A 27,826-nucleotide genomic window follows, 5' to 3' on the forward strand; every position below is an offset into this window, starting at 1 on the left:
AGAGTTGTGCTCAGAGAAAGGAATTCAACTTGGGAGGTGATAATTGGAGTTCCACTAGGATTGGTATTGGCTCGAATAATGTTCACTATTTATGTGAATGACATGGATGAAGATGTGGATTATTACATGAGCTTTTTTGCTAATGATGCTAAATTGCTGAGGAAAGTGAATACTGGAACGGATTGTGAATCATTACATGGGACCTAAACAAGGTTTGGAAATGGAGCCAAAAGTGGGAAGTAGACTTCCTTGTTATTTCCATCATGTCAATAACATAGACAAGAAACATTATTGGTGCAAGCACTGAACCCTGTGGAACTGGTTGTTACTGCTCTCTAGTTCAACATCTTGTCCTTTGCTACTGTCCTCATGTATCTTTCCTTCAAAAAGTCATTAATCCATTCTAGTAGTTTGCCTCTCAGTCCTCCAACATGCTCCAATTTCCACACAAGTCGACTGTGAGGTACTTTATCAAATGCCTTCTTTAGGTTAAGGTACAAGCAGTCCACCTACCCCCCTCTCTCTTGCAGCATATCAGTCACTTGAGTAAAAGCTCAAAGGGTTCAACACACATAACATTCTAGATCTGAAGACGAACTGACTGTCTATCAGAATGTTCATCTTTTCAAGATATCTGGTCCACAGATCTTTCACAATCCTTTCATATAATTTCACTTTTGTGCAGGTTAGTGATACTGGTCTATAAATTAGTGGTGTTTCCTTGTTTCCACCATTGTGAATTGGTACCAGGTTTGCCCTTTTCCAGTCAAGTGGCATAATGCCTTCTTTCATTGAACATGTAATAAGATTGTGGATCTTGTCCACTAGTTGTTTCCTACATTCTTTAAGTATCCAGTTTGAGGTCTTGTCAGGCCCTGAAGCTTTTGTTACGTCCAGCTATCCCAGAGATAAAGCACTTCCCTCACATATACATTTATATCTGCTAAACCTGGTTTTTTGCTCCCCTCACTTTTCTACAAAAAGTTGTGCTCTTTTGTGAAGACCGTTTGGAAATCTTCATTAATTTTTGGTTCATCTTTGCAAAATTCTACTACACATCTTTCAAAATTTCTTTCTTCCTGAGAATTCTGGTATAGTCATTTCTAGTTTGTATTTTTTTTTTCTCATTTCCCCCAAGCAATCTCACAATTTTTGTTAAACCATTGCTGTTTTTGCTTCTTTCTCTAGTCATTGGGACATGTTTGTTCACTCCTAGTTTGTAAATGTCAAGAAATATTTCCCATTTTCTCATTATTCCTGATTCATGAATTCCTCCCAGTTTGTTTCTTCAAAGAATTTTCTCAACTCTTAATCTGCTTTTCTGAAATTGAGTCTCCCTTGCTTGGGTCTATTTCCTCATCCTCCAACTGAAATTCAGTTGTAACATGGTCACATTTTTCAATTGGGTAAAGGTAGTTCAAAGAACCGATGATGTCTCGCTCTTTTGTTAATAACAGATGTAATCTTGTGGGAGTGTCATCTCTTACTTAGGTCACTTCCTACACCCTCTGGGTCATTAGTTGCTCCATTGGTATACTCAACAGGGTATTTCCCCAGGAATCTGCTTTGCTGCTTGCTTCCCATTCCACCCAGTTTACCTCACCACAATTAAAATCTCTAATAAGGACTATGTTACTACTTTGTTCAATATTTTTCATTAGGAAAAGAGCTGTATTCATTAGAATGTTTTTATATTTAGTTTCATCCCAAGCTCTTGTCTTTGGGGGAACATATGCCACCATGAAGTCTCTTTTATTGTGACCTCTAATACTGATCTTTAGGTGAATTGCTTCAACCCTGCCGTCACTTAAGATTTGCTTCTTCCACTTCCCACTTCTGACTCCATTCCTAAACCCTATTCAGATCTCTGCAGTGACTTAATAGTTCATTTCAGTACTTGCTTTCCTCAGCAATGTTGTGTCATCTGCAAAGAAGCTCATGTAACATTCCACCCACTCATCCATGACTTTTACATAAATAGCAAACATTATTGGAGCCAATACTGATATCTGTGGAACTCTTCTAATCACCTCTTCCCAAGTAGAACTCTTATCTCTGAGCATTACTCTCATTTTTCTTCCATGCAAGAAATCCTCCATCCATTTCAGCAGTTTAACTTGTATCCCTCCTATGGTTTCCAGTTTTCTTAATAATTTTTGTATGCTCCTTTATCAAAAGCTTTTTATAAGTCTAGGAAAGCACAATCAGCCCACCTGTTCATTTCTTGTAATATATCTATTAGTTTTGAGTAGAAACAGATCAAATTTGTGGCACATGATCTTCCCTGTCTAAATCCGAATTGTCTTGGATTTAGTATATTTTTCTCCAGATGTTTTATCCTTCTATTTTTTAATAACTTTTTCACAAATTTTGGCTAATGTGTTTGTAAGGGAGACTGGCTTGTAATTTGTTGGGTCTTCCTTGTTTCCCCCTTTATATGTTGGAACGATATTGGCATTTTTCCAGTCTTCCAGTATATTTCCTTCTTTGAGTGAGCAGTTTATTATATATATTTTGTCTATTAGTTCATCTGTACATTCTTTTAGTATCCAGTTTGCTGTTCCATTCAGGCCATGCGATTTCCTGACATTAAGGTTTATTATTTGGTCCATTATTTCTTCATGTTACTATTATTTCCCTTATGGGGGATCTCTCCTCATACCTTTTGTCCCAATACTTTATATTTTCTGTAGTGAACACTGACTTGTGTTTGCTCATGACGTCAGCTATTTCTATATCTGTATTCTATTCCCTTGGTGTAATACCACTATTTCCTGTTTATTTTTTATTTTTTACTGTTCACATATCTATTGAATAGTTTTCATTGGTCCTTACATTTTTGTATTGTGTCTTTCATAGTTTCTTTTTTCCTTCGTGTTTGTGTTTGTGTATTTACCTAGTTTTATTATACGGGAAGGGAGCTATGCTCGTAGTGACCCATCTTTGTACCTATCAGCATTTAGTTTGTTCTTAAATTCTTGTATGATTTTTGTACATACTATTGTTTCATCCAATTTGTTCCAGACATCCACAACTATGTGTGGGAAACTTTTTTTTTTTTTCAGATCTCTTCTATAACTATCCTTTTTGAGTTTCTTTTCATGTCCTCTTGTTTTTCTCTTATCCCACTTTAATAAATCTTCTCTGTCAAGGACTTCCATACCTTTCATGATTCTATAAATGGGCAGTAGATCTCTCTTCTTTGTTCCAGGGTTGGTAGCTCCAGTTTGGACCATCTTTGTTTATATGTCAATTTTGAAAGTGTTGGTGCCATCTGTGTCATTTCTCTTTGAATTCTTTCTAATTTCTTTATATTCTTTTTTGTGCTGGGTGTCCATAATGCTGCAGCATACTCCAATCTTGGTCTTATCAGTATGGCTAATATTTTCTTTACCATTACTTCATTCAAGTAGTTAAATGCCACCTTTATTGATCTTAGTAAATTGTAGGTTTCTGCAACTATTTTGATAATATGCTTGTCTGGTGACATGTCTTTGTTAATAATTACTCCAAGGTCCTTTTCCGAGCTAACATTTTTTACTCCCTTTGTACCAATTTTATATTGCCCTGATATTCTATTTTTACTTTTTCCAAACTCAATTATACTACATTTCTTGATGTTCAAGTTCACTTCCCACTTCTGGCTCCAATCCCAGACTTTGTCCAGGTCTATCTGTAGTGATTCAGTCTTTTTCTGTACTTTCTTTAGTAGTTTTACGTCATCTGCAAAGAAGCTCATATAACATTTTACACCTTCATCCATGTCATTTATATATATGGCAAACATTATCAGAACTAATATAGAACCTTGTGGGACTCCACTTATTTCTTCCCAGGTCAAGTTTTTGTCTCTTAAGTACCACCCTCACTTTTCTCCCGTTCAAGAAATCTTCCATCCATTTCAATAACTTTCCTCGTACGCCTGTTGTTTCGAGTTTTCTTAATAGTTTTTTTTGTGGTACTTTATCTAACACCTTTTGCAAATCTAGGAAAGCAGTATCAGCCTATCGATCCCTGTCTTGCATTATGTCTATTAGCCTCGAATAAAAACAGATAAAGTTAGTGGCACGTGATCTTCCTTGTCTAAAGCCAAATTGATTTGGATCCAATATATTATTTTCTTTGAGATGTTTGATCCATCTACTTTTGATAACGTTTTCACATAATTTTGCTATTGTGCTTGTAAGGGAGACCAGTCTCTAGTTTGTGGGGTCTTCCTTATCTTCCTCTTTATATATTGGTACAATATTTGCATTTTTCCAATCTTGTGGTACTTTTCCTTCTTTGAATGAGCAATCTATTATCTTGTATATTTTGTCCATTAGTGCATGTGTACATTCTTTTAGTATCCAATTTGCAATTTCATCCGGACTGTGTGGTCCCTTGTTTCTTTCTGTGTCACAATTATTTCATTTATTGGGGGGGGGGGATCTTTCTGTCCTTCATCCCAATTCTGCGTATTTTCAATTGTGAATACAGATTTAAAAATGTTTATAATTTCAGCCTTTTCTGCATCTATATATTCCTCATTCCTTTGATGCAGTTTTACTATTTCTTGCTTATTTTTCAATTTACCATTTATATATCTGCAGAATAATTTGGATTGATCCTTACATTTGTGTATTATGTCTTTTTTGTAGTTTCTTTTTTTGTCCTTGTGTATTGTTACATATTTCTTAGTTTGATATATATTTGCCACTTTTTTTTTCATCTTTTCCAAGCTTTGTGTCTTACATATTTTGCCTTGGTACATTTTTTGTTGTACCATTACTTAATGCACACCCTTTCCTGCTTTTGCTTTGGTATGTATTTATCTAATCCTTATTTATAACTTTCATTTGGTATATTCCATTTCTCTTCCATCTTTGTTTCTTCATTAAAGATGTTTTCCCAATTCACGATTTTGAAAGAATTCTCTTAGTTTCTCAAAATTGGTTTTGTTGTACATTAGTCTTCCTTTTTTGTGTTTCTTGTTTCTTTCCAAATCAATTTCCTCCTTCAATTCAAACTCGATTAGTATGTGTTCACTCTTCCCAATTGGTGTCTTGTATTCCATTTTATTCACAATTTCAGGCTCTGATGTATTAGGTCTAGTCTTGAAGGTTCTTCATTGTTTCTATACCTGGTATTTTCCTTTACCCATTGAGTCATTGTGTATTCAATGGTCATATCCAGTAGTACATTTCCCTAAAGGTCCTCTCCATCTTTCACTGTCATCTTTTCCCAACATATTTCTTTAGAGTTAAAGTCACCCAAAATTACTATGTTTCTTCCTTTCAATAATTCATTTAATGCATGCATTGTGTCTTCCAACATATTGGAATGATCACTCTCTGTCCAAGAATATGTTTTTGGGGGCACATATAACACTACAAATTTTCTACTTTTCATGTCACTGTTTTCAACTTCTATCATAATCAATTCCACATTATTATTTCCTGTTATCTTTGTCACATTTAAGCCTTTCTTAGTAAAAAATGTGACTCCAGCCTGTTTCTCCTCTCTATTTTTTATCTAATGATTATATAAACCTTGTCACACAGTATCAGGTGATAATTACTCCTAGGTCTCTTTCTGAGTTTACTTTTGTAACTTTTTTTGTTCCAATTTTGTATTTTTCAGATATTTTATTTTTACTTTTTCCAAACTCCATTATACTACATTTCTTAATGTTGAAATTCACTTCATTCTTTTTACTCCATTTCCAGACTTTGTCTAGGTCTTCTTGAAAAGATTTGCAATTTTCTTTACTTACTCTCTTCAATAGTTTTGCATCATCTCCAAAGAAGTTTATATAACATTCGATTTCCTCATCCATGTCATTTATATGAACAGCAAACATTATCGGAGCCAACACGGAGCCTTGGGGGACTCCACTTAACATGTTTACCCAGTTTGAGTTCTTTTCTCCAAGTACAGGTAAACGTCGACTTACGATGGCCGCGACTTACGATTGTTCGACTTTACGATGACGACGACGATATGATAATTTAACCCCTTCCATACGGTGCCGCACACGTAGGCGTCATGAGGAGCAAGTGGATTCGCGACGCTGCCATATCGGCGTCTTGATTATATTTATTGTAGTCGCCCCTGTGTTTTTACATTCTCTCAAATGTGCCTTGAATCCCATTCTCTGTGGTTTTCAAAATTCGCGGGTGAAAGAGAGAACGATCGATATAAGCGGTGACTATATTTTATGATGCGAGTATTATTACGTCACGTCGTACGGCTGGCATTGGCTGCTGCCCGCGAGATTTAAGTTTCGTACTGAAAATACATATTATAGTGTTTGAATATGGTAAAAAGGATAAAAATAATTAAATAAACTACTGTACATGTTTAATAGGCTATATTCAGTATCTCTGGTGGTTAATATACAGGTAGGCTAGGTACAGTGACCACGGAACAGTGATACACAAATTGGGGATCGACTTACGATGAAATCGTCTTACGATGGCTCTATCGAAACCTAATACCATCGTAAGTCGACGTTTACCTGTACCACTAATTTTTCTTCCTTTCAAGAAGTCTTTCATCCATTCCAATAATACTCTCTGTATTCCACCTATTGTTTCAATTTTTCTTTGTAGTTTTTTGTGTGGTACTTTGTCAAAAGCCTTTTTTAGGTCCAGGAAGGCACAGTCTGCCCAGCCATCTTTCTTGTATTATATCTACCAATCTTGAGTAAAAGCATATTAAGTTTGTAGTACATGATCTTCCACTTCTAAATCCAAATTGGTTGGGGTTTAATATTTTGTTCTCTTCCAAGTGTTTAGTCCATTTATTTTTGATAACTTTTGCATATTTTTGCAATTGTGCTTGTAGGGATACCAGTCTATAATTTGTTGGATTTTCTTTATCTCCTCCATTTAAATTGGTACAATATTTGCATTTTTCCATTCTTGTGGTACTTTTCCTTCTTTGAGTGAGAAGTCAATTATCTTGTGTATTTTGTCTGTGAGTTCATCTATGCATTCTTTTAATATCCAGTTGGCTATTCCATCTGGCCCATGTGACTTTCTGACATTGAGTTTTTTTATTTGGTCCCTTATTTCATTTTATGTCACCGTTATTTCTTTCATTTTGGGGGATCCTTCTTGGTGACCATCAGCCCACATTTATGAGCTTTCATTGTAAATACAGACTTAAAGTGTCTGGTCATTACTTCAGCTATTTCTATATCTTCTGTGTATTCTTTGTTTCCTTCATGCAGTTTCACTATTTCATGTTTGTCTTTTAGTTTATCATTTACATATCTGTAAAATAGTTTAGGTTGATCTTTGCATTTTGCTGTTATATCTTTTTCATAATTTCTTTTTTCCTCTCAGTGTATGTCTATGTATTCATTTCTCAGTTTGATGTATGTTTGCCATTTAGTCACTTTTTTGTCTTTTTTCTATCTCCAAGCTTTGTCCCTTCCATCTTTAGCATCGCTACACTTTTTATTATACCAGCACTTTATGTTTCTGTTTCTGCTTAGGCACATGTTTGTCTGTTTCCTCCTTATATATTTCTTTAAAAATGTTCCATTTCTCTTCCATCTTTATTTAATCATTTGCAAATTTATCCCAACAGGCATTTTTTATTTTTTTTTTCTAAGTTTTACAAAGTCAGTTTTGTTGTACATTAATCTTCCTTTTCTATGTTTTTCATTCCTTCTCGCAACATTTTGTTCCTTAAGCTCGATCTCTATTAGTATGTAGTCACTCTTTCCAATTGGTGTTTTATAGTTTATTTCTTCCACAACATCAGGCTTAGAGGTGAATATCAAATCTAGTCTTGATGGTTCTTCGTTTTGTCTATATCTAGTGTTTTCTTGAACTCATTGAGTCAATGTGTAATCGATGGTCATATCCAGTAGAACGTTGCCCCAGAGTTCCTCTCCACCTCCCATTGTCAATTCCTCCCATGTTATTTCCTTTGTGTTACCCAAAATCACCCAAAATTACTGTATTTTCTCCATATTTCAGTGTCTTGGTTAATTCATTCTTTGTGTCTTCTAGTAATTTTGAGTGCTTGCTGTCAGTCCAAGTCTTAGTGTTTGGTGGTACGTATACAACTATAAACTTTCTACTTTTCATACCGCTATTTTCAACTTTAATTGTGATTAACCTCTTCCATACGGTGACGTCTACGTAGGCGTCATGAGGAGCAAATGGGTACGCGAGGATGCCGATGTCTTGATTATATTTATTGTAGTCGTACCTGCGTAACCCCCATACTCTGTAAACTGGCTTCATCATATTTTCTATGGTTATCAAAATTCACGGGTGAAAGAGAATGAGCGATAGAGCAGTGACTTTATTTTTTATAATGCGAGTATTATGACTCAACATCGCACGTCTGGCAGCTAATGCTGCCAGACGTGCGATGTGCCCCGTATTGAAGGGGTTAATTCCACATTGTCTTTTCTTTCTGTTGCCTTTATTACATTTAGTCAATAGCATGACTCCTCCCCCCTGTTTGTCAATCCTGTTTTTCGACCAAAGGTTGTATAAACCTTGTCCCACCATACTTGATTGTATATAGGACCTTGTAGTTTTGTCTCCACAATTCCCATTATGTCTCCACAATTCCCATTATGTCAGGTTTCTCTGACAAATTGTCATTCAATTCATTTATTCCTGAAATCATACTGTCCATATTTGTATATGGCACTTTTAATTTTTTCTTTTCTCTTTTTTGGTTTGTTTCCATCTTTCTGATGTACCATTTTCTCAGTCTCAGATCCAGCACTCTCCAAAAAAAACCAACTAGTTCTTCCGTCTCTTCTCATTTTTTCCTTAGCTTCACTTCTCAGTGCCCTATCTCTATTTTCTCTTCATTCATTTCCTTTTTTCTTCACACATTTTTGTATTTTTCATTGTTTGCTAGCTTTGCTGCTTTTGATAGTATTTCATTTGCTATCATTTGAGTTCTTAGTTTGATTTTCATTGGTCTGTGTATTTTTTTTTTTCTTTTGAATATGTACCCATTCTATGCATGTCATTGATTTCCCTATCCAGATTCTGTCCCTCGTCTTGAACCGCTTTTAGCATCTCCGCAATTTCATTCTCTTCTTTTTCTCTTTGGTATTTGTGTACATTTTGTTTTTCATTGATACTGTAAACCACAATGCATTTCTTTTTGTCCACTGTCTCTCTCACCCAATTGTCCCCTTCCTTGATCATTTGGCTCACTGTTTCCTTTGTATTATCTTCTACCTGCTGTTGTACTATTTCTTTGAATGAGAGTTTTTGATTTTCACATTCCTTTTTCCTTTGATTTTTTATTTTGTTCAGATCGGTATCTTTGATTCTTCCATCTTTTCAGTTACTGCTAGTAATTGTTCTTTAACCTCTTTCTTCAGTTCTTCATTTGTATTTCTAACCTCATTTTCCTTTCTTTCATTTTCTCTTATTATCACACTTAGTTCACTTTTTAGCTCATTTAATGTCTTGGTATCACCTTGTTAGTTGTGCGTAAGTTGGATACCTCTAGTTGTAAAGCTTTATGGTCTAATTTTAAATCAATCAATTCATCTGCTAAGTTGTTAATTTCTTGATTCCTTATTGCTCTGGTAAGATATCTATATCAGTGTCTAAATTTTTATCCATTATTTCCCCTTGCCTCCTAAATCCCAAGAATAAATCCTCATTGATGTACCTGCTAGTCATCTTCAGAGTATCATTTAGCCTTGAAATCATGTCATGTATATTGGTATATGTTATTTTGAATTATTTCCTTTCTCCTATTTGTTCTTTTTGGTCTCTGTTCTCCTCTCGTTTTTGTCATGTGCTTCGTTTCTTAGTGTCTTTTTCCTCTGTTTTTCCTCATCACTCATTTTTTTTTTTTTTTATATCCATACATTTTTGTAATTTTCACTTTTTCCAGCTTTGCCACTTTTGATAGTACTCTGTCATTTGAGACTTTAGTTTAACTTTTAGTGGTCTATTTTTTCTTTGAAATATAGTATCATTCTATGCACTTCCTCTGTTTCTTTTTCCATTTCTTTCCCCTCTTGTATCTCTCAGAATTTCCTATGCAATTTCTTCCTCTATTTCTCTTTGGTATCTAGCTAAATTATGTTTTTCTTTAATACCATAAACTGTTATGAACTTTTTTTTTTCTATCCACTGTGTCTCTGACCCAATTATCTTTCTCCTTAATTACTTTAATTACTGTTTCTTTTGCATTCTCTCCCACTTGTTGCTGTACTATTTCTTTAAAAGTTATTTTTTTGGTTTTCTTGTTCTACTTTCCATTTATTTTTTATATCTTGGAGATCTGTATCTTTTAATGTTTCACCAACTTTCTTGGTCAGTGCTTGTATTTGTTTTACTTCTTTTTTGAAAACCTTATTTTTGTTTGTGTTGTTATTTTTCTTTTGTTCTCACTCTGTTGGTTTCAGCATTTTGTTTTTCCAACTGGTTCACTTCTCTATACATTGCCCTGTATTCAGGTTTCAGATCTATAATTTCATCTATTAATTCTGTAATCCGATTTCTTAGGATATTGTTAAACCTTGATTTTCTTTCCAATTCTAAACCTCTACCTAGTATTCCACTTTCTTTTACATACCCTGAAAATGCAATGTTTTCGTACCTTTGATTTGATTTCGGCATTTCCATGTTGCAATGCCTTTTTGGGATGACACCTTATGGTGATTCAACCCTGCTTTCATCCACTCTTCTCTTTGCTGCTTCACCATATTTTTGTCTTTTTCATCATTCTCCATTTTGTGTATTGATCACTAAGTGAAGATACTCTATTTTATCATTTTAGTCACTTAATAAACAAATCTCCCTATCCTGAAATACAAAACTAGGTGTTTCCTCCAAACTTATCAAAAAAGTGCTGTGCTCCAGAACTCATTCTAGATGTCTGTTCCAGCCTGTGGTTTGTTTGTGTGTGTGTATGCCTGTATTTACCTAGTTGTATCTTATAGGCATGTGGTAGTTATTTTATTTTTTGTTAAATTTGAAATGTAATTTTACTATGTTAAACTTCATTGTAATTCTAAACTTTGATTTGTAATTTAAATTCAAACTTGTAGTATCACAAATATTTATTGCATCTTTAAAACAGAAATACCAAAAGATGTCTTAAGACGAAACATTGTGTAAAAAAGGAATTAGTTTATGCCCATCCTATCCAAGGGAAGAGGATAATTAGAAAAATTAAAAACGCATGAAAGAAAATCAGCAACTTTCAGAACATTTTAGTATTTATTTATCTAATCAAACCTGTATTAAAGAAAACCTGCTCCCAAAATACACTAATATATATATATATATATATATATATATACATGAGGTGGTATTGTAAAGTTTTGATTATGACCATGAAGTGAATGAGTCAGAAACTTAATTTTTATTGGTGGTCCTTAAGACTTCTCTACATAGTCACCGTCCAGAGTTACACATTTCTCCCATTGTTTCTCGACCTTCTGCAGGCTGCCATTGTAGAAGTCCTCAGATTGTGGTTCAAACCACTGTTCCACCTCATGAATGACATCTGTGTCATCAAATCACCGACCCCTCAGTGGATTTTTCATCTTTGGGAACAAGAAAAAGTTGCTTGGGGCAAAATGCGGCAAAATTTCATAGCCACATCGCCTTGCTTCCACAACTGCAGCTTGAGATGAGTGAGTGGGTGCATTGTTGGCAAGGAGACAAACTCCTATGGTGAGCATACCACTACATCTCTTCAGAGCATCTCGCAACTTGTTCAGAAGTGTGCAGTAGTATGCGCTAGTGATGGTCTGACCCTTTGCAAGGTAGTCTGTGAGGATGACTCCACGACAGTCCCAAAAAACCGACAGCATGACCTTCCCTGCGGACTTCTGCACCTTAGCCTTCTTGGGGGGAGGGGATGTGGTGTGCTTCCACTCCTTGCTCATCTCTTTGGTCTCTGGATCATACAGATAGATCCAACTTTCGTCCATAGTTACCAGACGACCAAAGAAATCCTCTTCATCCTGCTCCAAAAGAGTCAACATCTGCCTCGACAGGTCACGCCGTGTTTGCCTTTGGAGAGGAGTCAGTAAGCGCGGAACCCAGCGTGCTGACACCTTAGACATGTGCAGTTCGTCGTGAATAATTTTCCACACACTGCCATAACTAAGACCAGTCTCATGCATGATCACATGGATGGTTACTTGTCGGTCTTCCAGGATAAGATCTTCCACTTTCTTCACTGTGGTCGCACTGTCCATGAGTGATGGTCGTCCAGTTCTTGGCTTGTCTGTGAGGGGCATGTGGCCAGTTTGGAAATTCCTTTTCCATCTCACAACAGTGTCATATGACGGGCAATCATCACCATAGACAGCCTTCATTTCATCATGGATTTGGCGGGCACTATAACCCTTCAAATGCAGGAACTTAACCATGCTGCGAGCCTCAATCTTCTCCATCTTGCGGGTTAATGACATCTAGTGCCACCAGTAAAAAAAATGAACAAACTTAAGAGAACATTTTTGCATCATCATGCACATGAGGACCAGTGATTATACTGACAAAATTTCTTTGACATAGCTGAATAACTTTCGGGTGATAATTAAAACTTTATGATACCCCCTCGTGTATGTATATATATATATATATATGTATGCATATATATATATATATATTTATGCACATATATATATATATATGAATGTATATATGTATATGAATATATATTATATATGTATTTATATATACATATATATATATATATATATATATATATATATATATATATATATATATATATAAAATCAGTTGGGGGAATTCACCAGGAAGCTTGTCGCCTCACTCCCACGCTAGTGTCAGTCTCTATGGTCTTTCAGATCAAGCTTCCTAAATGTATTTACCTAATTGTAGTATACAGGAAAGGAACAATGCTCATTGGGTTCTGTCTCCTATTCTCTAATTTTCTAACATACCTAGACTCAAATTCATGTACAGTTCCAACTTAATCTTTATCTTTGAATTCCAAATATGGTAATTGGAAATCAAAGATTTAGAGTAAGTTGGAACCATAGATGAATCTGAGTCTAGGTATGTTAGAAAATTAGAGAACAGGAGACAGGACCCAATGAGTGTTGTTCCTTTCCTGTATACTATAATTAGGTAAATACCATTAGGTAAATACATCCTTCCCACTTTAAACAACTCTCAACAGGATCATTCAACTTGGCTCAGCCATGAATTCTTAGGAGACAACCCTACAAGTAGGATCAACATCAAGGGTCAGTATTTAATGTCCCCCATGTCTCACAGCCAAACAGCAAGACAGGGAGCACAAGTGGCTTGAATATTTGAATCTTTGCCCTCCTGCATAAATAATGACATATATTCTGGTTGATCGAGTCCATAACACCATGGACAATGGCAATTCTTCAAAGTACTTCCTGACATGACCCACAACTGTTATGCATTACATGACCAAGGTATGCAAAGCTTTCCAAGACCTGAATGTCAACACATGCATGGACAGACTGAACTGTCACATAGTAAACCACCCAAACTCCTGGACCTTGATCTTGGTCCAGGAGACCTCAAATCCAATTGGTCTTGCTTCCCTATGCAGTGACTCGAGGGCTGCAAAACAATACCTCCAACAACTCTGTAAAAAGGACAGATTGTCAGCAAATACAAGGCCAGTGATCTTGGTGTTGCCAATAGATGCTCCACAGTGACATTGATCAACAACTCTGTCTAGTACCAAGTCCATGCAGGTGTTGAATTGAAAAATGTTGCATACCAGTCAAGTTAACTGTAGTGTCTTGCCAAAAGATTTTGCAGTAGAGGCCATGAACAAGTTTTTTTTTTTTATAAAATGGTAATTAAACCATAAGAAAACCATATTTTTTTTTGTCATTCAATATCTGTTTCAAAACAAATGCAGAATGAAAACACAATGTAAACACATGACAGTATAAACACCACGTAATGAAAAACAGTACTGTTTACAAAGATTCTTGTAAACAGTAATGTTTTTCATTATGTGGTGCTCATACAATGTTATGTGACTTGAAAATCATAGAAATTATGTAAGATTTATTAAAAAAAATGTAAGACTTGATGTTATGTAATACTTGAAAAGGGGAACTTATTTCAGATTGTTTAAAACAAACACATTAAAAAACATTGCATGCGGAGAAAAAGCGTGAGACTTGAAAATCATAGAAGTTACATAAGACTTGACAGGTATGGTGTTGGGGCAAGGACACATCCTTGCCTTACTTCTGAATTAACAGGAAAGAAGCTGGACACACCTCCATACTTGATAGTATTCTCATATATATATATATTATATATATATATAGATATATATATATATATATATATATATATATATATATATATATATATATATATATATAATTATAAGCCCTTGGGTTCTTGGGCAAAAAAAGTTATTGAAGTACAGTAAGTTCTTGTTATACAGTACATATGCATTCCTGAAAACCTTACCGCAAATTGAAATTACCATATACCGAACCCATTATAGCATGTAATAATAGGATATGGCAGACGTACCTTCTCCCTGCTCTTTCCTCTTCAAAACATGAGCGGATACCGTATCTGTGAATTTTTCTTACTGTAAATAGAATTGAGGGTAGTAATTACCAAATACCGTAACTGTGAATTTACCGGATAAAAATTACTGTATAAGGAGGACTCACTGTATTGGAATTGGGGTGTTGTAATTATTGGTGTGTAGATGAATGTGATGTATAGTTTTCCTTGTATGTGTTTGTATGGTGCCTATTTTTCCTATTCTGTATGTGAGTGGTTGCTAGATTAATTTCATTGGGGAATGGGATATTATTGTGTAAAATGTTGTAAGTCCACCTTTGGTTTGTGTTTTGTCTTCAGATTATTTTGTTATCCGTAAAGACTGGTAGTGTGGTCTGTGAGGAGAGTTTTCTAATGTTAGTGTCATGTGCATGGAGTCTGTGTTGAAAGTCCAGCAGCTCTGCACTTGTTAGTAATGTCATTTATATTTATTTGTAAGGTATTTAGGTTAAACTTGTATAGTGGTGTAGTTTGTTGTGCATTTTTTTTTTAGTTGGTGTGTGAAAGAAGGAAGTTGAAGAAAAATGTAAGTTAAAGTAAGGTGATGAGATGTACAAGGCGAGGGTGGCAGCAAATTGGAAATGAGTAATAAAGGAGAAAGACTGAAGGAATTGGATAGCTTTAAATACTTGGGGGGTTGAATGTGGCAGGAAAGGAAGGAGTGGAGGTGGAGGTAGAATGTAGATTGAGAGAAGCAGGTAGTCCTTGGGATTAAAAAGGGTAATTAAAAATAGACATTTGGGAATGGATGCTAAGAGGAGATTGTATGAAGGAGTGATTGTGCCAGCAGCACTGTATGGGTCAGAAATATGGAACATAAGAGAGGAAGAGTTTAAATATGAGAGATGAAATACCTGAGAAGTATTATAGGGGTTACTAGGCTGGATAGAGTGAGAAAAGAGGTGAGGAAGAGAGTGGGGGTGGAAAGGGAGTTGGGAGATAGGGTTGATGAAAGAGTCCTGGAATGGTTTGGACACATGGAAAGAATGAGTAAAGAAAGATCAGTAAAAGAGGTGTGGAAGGCAGAGGTGGGGGTGTGAACGTGATGGGGTGACCAAGGTTTAGATGGATGGATGGGGTGAAAGGAGCATTGGAAAAGAGGGGGAGTCTGTTGAGGAAGGGAGAAGACAGAAGATAAGGGGGAGTGGAGAATGGTTGTGGATGGATGATACTGTGATCATGGAAGGGAGTGGGTGGGGGGTGAGGGGGTATGTGTGAACAATACAGTATTTTGACACAGCCTGAAGGGATTTCTCCCTGTCTTTTCATTTTCTGCATGAGTGAACAGAGAGGGGGTGGTCGCCAATTAAAAGAAACATTCTTGCTGTGGATGTTGTGTCTTGCTGCAATGCTTCTGACCTAGGGCAGTGGGTGAGATGCAAGGGTGACCCATCATCCAGGAGGAGTCAAGAAAAGCAGGAGGGAGGGATGGTGAATGTGAATGGAGTATGTGGGGATGGAATGAGTGGGAATGGATTTATGCCTTTGACTTAGGGTACCTCTCTTGTAAGGTGGGAAAAAGCCATTGGTATATGTATGTATATGTAAGTCCATATTCTACATAGATCCAGGAGTGGCAGTTGTAGTGAAAAGATGTGTGTATGTGTGATGGAGGTTTTTTAGTTATTCAGAGCAAGTGGCTGGACCCGCTTTTGAATGTGCCTTTAGGGGTTTTTCTTCATTCTCCTTGGTGTTGTCATCTGAAGCTCCTTGTTACATCTCAAAGTAGGGTCATGCTGGTAGCCATAATTACTCAAGAACATTAGTGAAATCTTCATCATCAATAAGTTTGTATCATGTTTGAATGCACTAATGGGTATAGCAGTACAGAACCAAAATTTTTGTTGAAAATTGTGATTGTTGAAGACACTGATGGAAAAGGTAATTTGGATTTTCAAACTGTTTTCATTTATAGATTTTACATTGTAGCCATTAGCCAGTGTGATGCCATAAAATTTAAAGATTTATGCAGTGAATTTACACAGTATAAGCAGTTTCTGAATTAGTTTCCATAATTCAATGTGTATTTCTATATGAGAATCAACTTGCAAGTTTTTGGATATACCCTTAGGTAAGTATTACTGCACAAGAACTTGAGACCCTATTTAGGTAACCACTAATGGTGAATGAACTGTGACTTTATTACAAGTATATCATCTTAGTAAGATTTTTTTTTTCTTTTTAATAAGTTTCCGATGAGTTGTATCTGACATGACTTATGACTTGAATGACTTATGGGCCAGTTCATTGACCATTGCTGGTTACCTGGGGACCACGGATTGATTGATTGATTGATCTGACGTATTTTTGAGTGCCCAATTCCAGGTATATAAAGCATCATACATGGTGGTTCTGCAGAATGTAGAATGGAGTTGTCCATTTTTAAGATTTGTCGAATCACTCACCTCCATAGAAGGTGTCAGCCCTTGAAGGGCCAACATTCGGGCTTTAGGCTGTGACCAACATTTCTTTTTTTCAATTTCAAGTGTATTTCTTACACCTTTTCACACATGGTGAGCTGAAAAGTGTCAAAAGTTCCCCATCTTATGTGACTCTCAGGTGGTGATAGAAACGGTCCCACACCAATACAGCATGGCAGTAGTCCAATTTTTGTATCCAAGATATCTTTGGAAAGACCCAAGGACCATTGTTAGCTACTGTGGGGCTACAGGTTTCCAGTTAGTCAAAATTAAGGCAACAATTATTATATTGATAACTGGAAGCACTGGAGCCTTTTGGAAGAAGTGTGGCAGTCAATCAGTCATTCTTTTCCCCTATATAACTGGCTGTGGCAACTGGCAGAACCCATAGGTCACTTGGAGGAAAGAAATATTGTTTTGTCTAGAGATTGATAGTGTGGGACACTGTGAGATGAGGTATTTTCAATGTCTTCTGTGTGGTGGTTGCATCTAGGGTAGTTTGATTGTGGCCAAGCCTATTCTGTGCTTGAACTTCCGTAGAGCTGAATGGTGTCCTGAATGCAAGCATACCAATGTGGTTCTTGTTTCTCTTGAGGGGGATTTTTCTGTGGAGCTCATCTCTGGGTTGGGGTTGAAGTATTAAGTTAGGTGGTCTGCCTTGTATAGCTTCTTTAGTGATTGGGGAGTGAATGTGTTTTTGTGTGGGTGTATTTTGTGCATGGGATAGATTGTATATGATTATTAAATGCTGGAATAGTTTTTTGTTAAGTTCAGCTGGTAGTGTTTTTTTGGTTTAATGAGATGGGTGAGTGGGTTAAAAAAAAAAACCTGTGTACCTCTCATTTTCATCTAATATTCTATGGGAAAGATTTTAGTTTCTTTGTGCTGTGCAGATGTCCTACTGTAGTGGTTTTGTTGTTGTTGTTTTTCCCTAGACTGTCTGTCCGAGCAGTCCCATCTCCTGTTTGTTGCCTTCTGTTGTTACTCTCACTGTTTTATTATGTAATGTTTGTAAATTGTCTGTATAATGCTAATTATTAGAAACCATGTTGTAGAAGCTTAGTCAAGTGGTGTTCTTATGAATTGTTTGTAGACAGTTATTTGATTCCTTCTATCCAAAGATCATGCTTGCAATTTATTTTAATAGGTTTATTTTGATATTGGTTTTCACTGTTATGTCTTTAATGTGAAGTCTGAAAGTCATATGGTTATTGAAAATCAAGCCTAGAATTTGTGTTCTTTCCCATTTGAAGGGTTTGGGTGCTTGGTTTTATAGTAATTTGATTTATGGATGTCAGTAGTGAACATTGTTACTGATGATTTCTAGGGTGAGACTTTTGTTGTTTCGGAACCATTGCTGTAATTTGTCTGGAGTAGACTTAGATGTTCTTTGTTGCTATTTTATAGTTTCTATGCTAAGTTATAACTATCAGATCATCTGCATAAGTGAGTGCATTGGTGTTAAGTTCTGTGTCTGGTGTTCGGAGATTGTGAAGAATTTGAATAGTTTGTATTAGATTATTGCTCCTTGCTCCGTAGAGTCTTTATCTCCCAGAAATTGGGTTAGTTTGGATTTTCTTCAATGCATCTGCTAAGAAGTAATCCATTCCGTGTTATTTGTTGTGAATGTCTGTGATTATGATGTTTTGATAGTTTATGCCTGAAAACAATAAAATACCTAATTTGTGTGTGTAGCTATGTTAACCATTCTTTATGGTGGAGCATTTTATCTGAATCCCTGCAATACTTGTTGAGTGATATTTGTGAGCAGTAACTATATAGTGATGTAGTGGCTGTCTTTGAACATGTATTGGTTAGAGTAGGTAAGTGCTTTCAGGTATTTATCCATCAGTTTGGATATGGTGTATAAAGATTAAATTGGTATGGGAGAATGTGTGATTATGCCTACAATACTGTATGAGGCAGAGACTTTAAATGTAAAGGAGAAAAGAGAGATTTAAATGGGTTTGAGATGGTCTTTGAGAATATGGTGGGAGTTACAAGGATGGTTAGAGTGAGAAATTAGGAGGTGAGGAAAGGGAGCTGGCTGATAGGGTTGATCAGAGAATACTGGGGTGATTTGGGCACTTGGAAAGATTGAATGAAGGACTAATAGGAAGAGTGTGGAAAGCAGAGCAGGGGTTGTGCTTAATATATATATATATATATTTTAACTAGCCAGGGTTACTAATTAGATTCAATTTTGACAAGTCCACAAGAATTTTGACAAGTCCACCAAAAAAAATTGATTAGTCCACCTTGTGTTTTAATTGCATGACGTTAATTTTAGGAGATCTCTGGTACTTTTCAATCATTAATTCACATCCAACAACCCAACATAAACATTATTCTACCCCGGCCCCCTAACCTGTCACCAGACGTCATGAGATTTCAGATTGAGTGACAATCAAAAACTTTGCTTTATTAACCTGTTGGCTACCAACCTAGGCTGAGACTGAGATATCTTGGACTTGGGTCTAGACTTTAATCTAGACCATATGAAGACATAAATGCATGCAAGTGTTTAGCAAAAGGAAATCCATTCATAGTCGACAATGAACAGTGAGGTTAAAATTTAAGTACATGGACATGGCAATCACATGACATACTATAACTACAGACTCGATTAATAACACTATACAACAAATCATTGTCATTTGAAAAAAAATATATACTGCAGTTCAGTTCAACAATTAAACGGCTTTTGCATTTATTGATGCAGGTTTCATGATAGATTTTTTCATACAGCTGCGATTATGATATTTAAACAAGACAGAGATGGAACACAATGCCTATTTTGTCTTTAAGGCTTCAATTTAAACATGTTTTTGGAAGTTTGTTTAATATACAGAGTAACTTAGTCACCAGTTATTGCACTAATAAGAGATTTATTGAGAAGACTAGCTCAAGTAGAACTCTAATAAAATGTTTGTCAGCAGTGTTAATATTCAACTCGCTGCTACTAGTAGATATAGATTTTTAACAAGCCTAGCTCATATTTGAATTGATTGTACCCCACATGAAGTTCCGACACGTGCGTGAACGTGAAAGGGATCGGATGTTGGAGGATGGATCGGCCAGAGTAAACAAAAGACCCCAATACATATATATATATATATATATATATATATATATCTATATATATATATATATATATATATATATATATATATATATATATATATATATATATATATACACACCAAAAGAGAAGTATTTTGAAATAAGATGTTATTAGATTATCATGTTCAATTATTTTTTGGTAAGTAGGATACTGTTGCCATGGCATATACACACAAACTTGTGAGGACCTTTTAAAACATACATCAACCAAAATATGAAAAAAATTACAGTGTTGTTCATAAACTAGGATTTAGTAAAGTAATCAGTTAAATAATCATTAGATATAGATTTGATAGTTGACAAAATAAATTCACTTCCCTATAGATTCAGTTCATTAGAATAAAATAAAGAAGTACCCTTGTAATAGATTTAGAAAGCAGAATAAAGAGCAGAGGAAAACTGTTTTTATTGTGCTTGTCTGATGAACCAGATATAGTTCGGGCCACTAAATAGAAATACCTATTTGCACTGGTCTAGCGACCAGCCCCTTAGCCTTCTTCCCTCCCCACTCTCACCACACCATGGAATAAAGATATGCACATGTTACGCAAAGAACCGAAGTTGCAGAAAAGTTCACAAACCTAACAAAACCCCCAACTTAACAAATGAATTGAGTGTTGCCATCATCAGTTCACTTACAAGAAAAATAGAATATCCCAGATATTTAGGGGATAATATTTTTTTATACAAATTTGAAAATAGTTCTATATTATATCCGCAGCACATTTTTATTTTATTTTTTTTATTTTATAAACTTCATGGTAATCTTATAGTATTTATTTTTCCTTTTCCTTTTACTGTTATATTATGATAATCATCAATAATTAGCATATACATTGTGACGGTATTGTGACAGGCATGGTTAAATTGTTTTGCAGGTAGAAAGCAAATACCTCAGACTTGTAGTGCTGGGTGCTTTACTGTTGGACAGGTAGTGCATTACCAAAAAATCTGGGGTGCATATCTGTCAGTGCTTCACCGATTTTAATTTCCTTAGGGTGGTCCGCGTTTCTGCATATTTGTATATGTATATACCTGTACACATTATGTCTATGCAGATTTTTCGGTAATGCACCACCTGCCCAGTGGTAATGTGCCCAGCTTTGTGGACTTGTTTATATTAAAGAGGTGTTTCGTTTACCACAGGAATCACACTCAAGACACAATCAGTGAAATTCAAATTGATGTTTAATTTTCTTATTTTCAAACAACCAATTTACTGATTGAAAATACATGCCCACACTCTGGGAATTATTATTATTATTTTTTTTTCAACTTGTGGTCTGACCAAGCACATGCACATGCCTACCTCTTATCTCCCTCATAATAAATTGGTATGTCATGTGCATGTGGTGGCCTGGAATCATAAGTTGTAATGTACACCTAAGTGATATCAAAAGCAGCTTGAGCATGCATTCAATCAAGCACATGTAATCCCATGTAGGTCTATATAATCATCATAGAATTTACATATTTGGCGATGCCTACGATGGTGATACACACGTACATGTATGCATGTACACATTATACATATAATCATGTTGATTGTGTTATGTATGTCACATCGTATCATACATATATATAAATGACATGGATGAAGGTGTGGAATGTTCTATGAACCTTTTTGCAGATAATGCAAAAATACTAAAGAAAATAAGTACAGAGGAAGATTGTGAATCACGACAGAAAGACTTGGATAAAGTCTGGAAATGGAGTCAAAAGTGGGAAGTGAACTTTAACATCAAGAAATGTAGTATAATGGTGTTTGGAAAAAGTAAAAATAGTATATCGAAGAAATACAAAACTGGTGCAGAGGAAGTCGAAAAGGTGAGATGGAAAGGGACCTTGGAGTAATTATTAGCAAAGACATGTCACCAGACAAGCATATCGGCAAAATAGTTGGAGAAACCTTAAATTTATGAAGATTGATGAAAGTGGCTTATGACTATTGGATAAGGAAATGGTGAAAAAAATATTAGTTACACTGATAAGACCAAGATTGGAGTATGCTGTGACACTATGGACACTTGGTACTAAAAAGAATATAAAGAAATTAGAATACAAAGAGCGGTGACAAAGATGGCACCAACACTCTTCAAATTGACAAACAAAGAATGTCCAAATTGGAACTACCAACCCTGGAACAAAGAAGAGAAAGAGGAGATCTACTGACTATTTACAAAATGATGAAAGGTATGGAAGTCCTAGATAGATATGATTTATTAAAGTGGGACAAGAGAAAAACAAGAGGACATGAAAAGAAACTCAAAAAGGATAGTTATAAAAGAGATCTGAAAAAGAACAGTTTCCCACACAGAGTGGTGGATATCTGGAATAAATTGGATGAGGCAGCAGTGTATGCAAATACTATTCAAGAATTTAAGAACAAACTAGATGCTGAAAGATACAAAGATGGGTCACTATGAGCATAGTTCTCTTCCTGTATAATACAACTAAGTAAATACAACTAGTTAAATACACAAAGTAGCTCACAATTGGCTGCAAGATATTTGGCCACTTGCTAGCTACAATTAAACAGCGGTCTGCTCTGGAAGCAAATAAGGTTTTAGAAGAGAAAAAGTGAGCATTCACAGATTTATTACAAAATGGGATGAATCATATGAGTGGTACAAAGAAAAGAGAAAAGAAGTAAAGCATAAAACAAAGGAGGCAAAGAGGAGAGCAGATGTGAAATGGGGTAAGGGTATGACCGAAAATTTTGAAAGTAATAAAAATGAGGAGGTGAGGAGGAGAACGGGAATGTAAAGGGAATTGGGAGATAGGATTAATGAAAGAGTGTTGGGATGATTTGGACACATTGAGTGAGTGAAGAAAAATGAGTAAAAAAGGTGTGGAAGGCAGAGGTAGAAGTAGTGAACATGAGGGGGTGACCAAGGATGAGATGGATGGGGTAAAACAGGCATTGGCAAAGAGGGTAATGTCTGTTGAGGAAGGATGGGAGAAGACAGATGATAGGAGTGAATAGAAAATGGTTGTGTATAGATGATGCTGTGATGCATGAAAGGGAGTGGATGGGGGATGGAGGATGAGGGAGTATGTACGAAAAAATAATTTGACACAGTTCAAAGGGATTTCTCCCCATCTTCTCTTTTTCTGCATGAGGGGATGGAGAGGGGGGGTCACCAATTTAATGAAGTGGCCTTGCTGTAGATGTGTTGTGTCTTGCAGTACTGCTTCTGACCCAGGGCAGTGGGTGAGATGCAGGGATTATCCGTCAGCCAGGAGGAGCCAAGATAAGAGGGAGGGAGGGGGTGAATAGGAGTGGATTATGTGGGGTTGGTTGGAATGGATGGGAGTGGATTATGCCTTTGTTTTTTGGCTACCTCCCTTATAAGGAGGAAAAAGCTTTTGGTATATGTATGTACATTTTAGTTGGTGAGGAGGTGGGTGAGGCATTTGTATTTAGTTTTATTTTATTTTATTTTATTTTTTTTTCTATTTTGTGGAGTAGTGGACTTGAAACTTGTTTTGGAGAACAGTTGATGTTGCACTGCTGTTTTGGTGATGGCATTTTCCCTTGCTTCAACTATGTAATACAGGGGTTCTCAAACTTTTTATCTTGTGCCCCCCCCCCCCATGAAGTTTCAGATTTTCTCTTGAAGCCCTAGTTTTTTATTCAAGGGGGGGATAGAAGTGGCAAAATCAGTACGAGCAGTAGTAATAGTAGTACAGTAGTAATAGTTGACATCCAATATGATACAAAGGTAACACGCAGTAAGAAAATATGTCGAGGCGTATGAGTACATGTAACATAATTCTCAGTTTAAGGTACTTTTTCTTCTTTCACTGTTGACATCATGACAGTCACAGTAAACCTATAAAAGGAAATCAAAAGCAAAGTGATGTGGAAACTTAAAAAATTTTCTGACATTTATTCTGACTGATATTCCTCAATTTTGTTCTTCATTCAAAACAAAGTATGTGCCCATTATATTTGATGACCATTTCATTTCTCATTTGGTGAAAATCTCTGGTGTCGAGGTCATACAGAATGAATCCTGCATGGGCCCTAGTGTGGGATAGTAAAGGTGCGGGAGAGGGGTTGGTTGAAAGTAGTGTTGCCAGCGCTGCTGAAATTTTTTGAAGATTTACTGAAAAAAAAATTGACTTATTGTTTGAACTTGAGAAATGATTATAATTTCTTTTAATCTAATGGTGTCTTATATTCTTCAGAATTTTACAAATTATTATAATTTCCAGTTGGAGGCTTCAATGGTCCCTTCAACTCCAGCAGCGAACATTCATTGACCTACTTTTGATCCCCTGGCTATTCATTGACCCCTTGAATCCATCGACCATTTTGAGAACCCCTGATGTGAATGGGTGGGTGAGAGGATTTAATTTGTATTTATTTATTTAATTTTTTATTTATTTTTATTACTGCTCTCCACAATTTATTACCTGTGTTCCCATGTATTTCATTTATATATTTATTTATTCTTTATATATATTTTTTCAGTTTTTCCCTGCCTATTTTTTTTTATTAAAATAGTGTTTTTGTTCAATTGTTACAGTTGTTTTTTCTGTGTTCTGTTAGGTTTTGTTGGTTGGCACAAAACACCAAGTACTCCAAATGCAACCACATATAAGACATAGAACACATAATCATATACTACACTTCTATCAGACAATACCACAGACTCTTCTCTTAGTGACCTGTAGGCTGATACAGTGGCCATGGGCTGATTTCTTGGGGCTGTAGGCCTTGAGCAAAAAAGATCCAAAGCAATACATTGATCATTTCATTTTACATGACCACCACAAACAAATACCCAACATTGGTCCTATGAAAATTGTGAAAATGTGTGTCACTAGTAAACAGATAACGGGAGGAAGTAGACGAGCTAGCACATGACCGGAGTAAATGGGGGTGAAAGGAAGGGGAAGAGAAGTGATACAGATAAGAAAATGGAGGTTATGGAGGCGTTCTGTCAGATCAACAAGTGCGTAATGCCCTCATCTCTTTGATTTTGCTGAAATTTTATTTTTAGGTATTTTTAGGGCCCTAAATGTATTTCTGAAATTGTAAGGTCAATCTGAACAACCGTTCAGGAGGTATGTTTTAAGATATTTTGAGATCATACAAGAGGTCATTAACATTTGGCGACCAACAACTAGGGTGATAAAAGTCATAGTTATATAAATGTATATATATTTAGAATAGGAAAAAGACAAGGAATCCAAATATCAGAGGTTTAGAACTCTAAGTTGAAAAAAAAAAAATCCACTTAAGCAAATATTTGAGGTCAAGGTTTGATCCCAGGGGTATCAAAATTAAAAAGAATTTATAGGTGAGGAAGATGAAGACATATGCATTGGCTATTAGAATTAGTAGAAATAAAGTTTGTTTATGCTAGTATGTTTTATATAATGAACACATAAATTGTGAAAAATATGTACAGTTGACGGACAACATATTAATACGGCGCTCTCTTATGTGTTAATTATAAAAAAAATACTAGCATAAACAATAGTCTTTTACTGGTTCTAATAACCAAAGCATATGCCTTTATTTTTCTCATCTGTAATTTTTTTTTTTTTTTTCCCAATTTTGATACCCAAAATTTTGCTAAAGTTTGATTTAAAAAAATTCAACCTAGAGTTCTAAACCTTTGATATTTGGATTTCTTGTGTATTTCTGATTCTTAATAGATATACATATATATAACTGACTTTTATCACTCTAGTTATTGGTTACTGTTAGTGACCTCTCCTATGACCTCAAAATATCTGAAGTCATATTTCCGGAACAGTTTGGATTAACCTTCAAATTTCAGAAATGTGTTTAGGGCCCTCAAACTACCTATAAACCAAATTTCAGTAGAATTGGATAGATGAGGGTGTTAATTGGAACTTTTTTTTTGTCAGTCACAGAGAATGCCCCTATGAAAGGGTGCAAGGTAGGAAGTAAAGAAGTGAAGTTCAAATTCTTGAGTAAGAGAGGAGAGGGAGAAGGAAGTTAATGTTTTAGTTAATTTTGTTAAAGAGGTGAGGAAATTGGCTTCAATTTAACTCGTTCCTTTTGATTTTAGGGGATGGATAAATTCGCTGGTAATAGTTGGCTTTGTAACCTTGTCATAAGAAAAAGTCTGACTTTATCATTATGGTTGAAGACATTCTATAACCTCTTATGAAATCACTCTGGTTATAAGTTTTACCAGCTTGAGATATCATTTTATACTGAATTTGTAACAAGTAAACATTGAAAGAACTAAAAGTATCCACATATAGTATATTTGTAGTCAGAGGTGACTGTGGTCAGATAGCAGCTGGGTCAGAAGTAATGCAGCAAGACACAGCACCATAACAGGGCCTGACAGCCAAAGATGATTTACCTCCACTGTTTCATTTACATGGGAAATCTACCTCCTCATCCACTCAAGAGTTATTAGATAAGACAAGAAATCTCCTTGGGCTGTGTCAGTTTATCATTCACTTACAACCATCCTCCACTAACACCCATCCATTGCCCTTTCCTTTTCCTGTTTGAAAGGCTTCCTCTCATACTGAAGGACCCTTTACTCCATCCAGCACATTCTTGGTCTACCCCACAAATTTTCTCCATCCATTGCCGCCTTCTACATTTTTTGCTAGCCTTCCCACATTCATTTTTTCCATATGCCCAAACCAAGGTGCCGATGCCAATATCCTTGTATACCTACTCACGCCTCATGATGCCTACATAAGTGTCATTGTATCAAAGAGGTTAAACAATCTCACTAGCTTATCCACTGTAACAGTTCCTCCTGTTGTTGGACACTCCTCATGACATCCATCTGTCCAAGGCACCTTACCAGCTTTCATAATTTTGGATGCTCTTTGTATCTCATCTTTTTCTATAGCCCTGTTGTTTTCTTCTTCCATTCCAGTCACCTTCCTAGCACCTCCCACTGCCATGACCAGTCCCTCTCCAACCTCTCCAACCAGAAATATTCTACTTATCTTCTTACTGCTTTTATTTTCATTAACATCAGTCCATCTACATCCTCTATCTTTTCCTCTATTTGATTTGCCCCCCTCCTTGTCTTCACTTCCTTCCAGAACCTCTTTTTATTCTTTTTAAAATTCTCTCTCAAACTCCTCTTTGCCTCCTTCACCTTGTGTTTTGATTCTCTCTTCATACCTTTTATATGCTTCCCAAGTTTTATCTTGGGACCAATCCTCATATGATTGTTTCTTTTACCATACTGCCTTTGCCTTCTCATCCCTATATTTGCCACCTCACCCTCTGTTCCTTCCTGCCTTCTTCGTTCTGCATACAGGACCATCTTTTCACATTTTATCATGTTTTTCTTAAAACAACCATTCTTTTACCTCTCCTCTATCTCTCACCACCTCTCACACTTTTCTCAGCTTCTCATTCAAAATGGTTACTCTCAGCACTTTTCTACCTGTTTCCATTTTCCTACTTCCCCTTTTCTCCTTCATTTTTCCTCAATTCACAATTTTCCTTCCTTGAAAAAATGGTCTGACAAGCCCCCACTCTCCCCTGAAAACATGGATGTTCAAAACTCTTACAGTCCTCCCATTAAGCACCACTACTTAATCCATTAATGTTCTGTCAACATGTTTCTCTCCATTACCCTTATCTGTGTACAGTATACTTATGCTTGGCTCTTTTCATAAACACTGCGATAAATCAACTCATTTTCCAAACACATCTTAAACTTCTCCATTAAAAGAGATGATGATAGCATCTGTTGGCTCATCTAC

General features: G+C 35.9%; 1 protein-coding gene across 4 annotated transcripts in view; it reads left to right on the forward strand.

Moving 5' to 3' along the window:
* Positions 1-27,826, forward strand: part of LOC143037022 (uncharacterized) — a 79,140-nt gene that overhangs the window by 14,480 nt on the left and 36,834 nt on the right. The window lies entirely within an intron of this gene.

The sequence above is a fragment of the Oratosquilla oratoria genome, chromosome 2 (assembly GCF_046742065.1).
Source record: "Oratosquilla oratoria isolate Oo_2021 chromosome 2, ASM4674206v1, whole genome shotgun sequence".
Taxonomy (NCBI): domain Eukaryota; kingdom Metazoa; phylum Arthropoda; class Malacostraca; order Stomatopoda; family Squillidae; genus Oratosquilla; species Oratosquilla oratoria.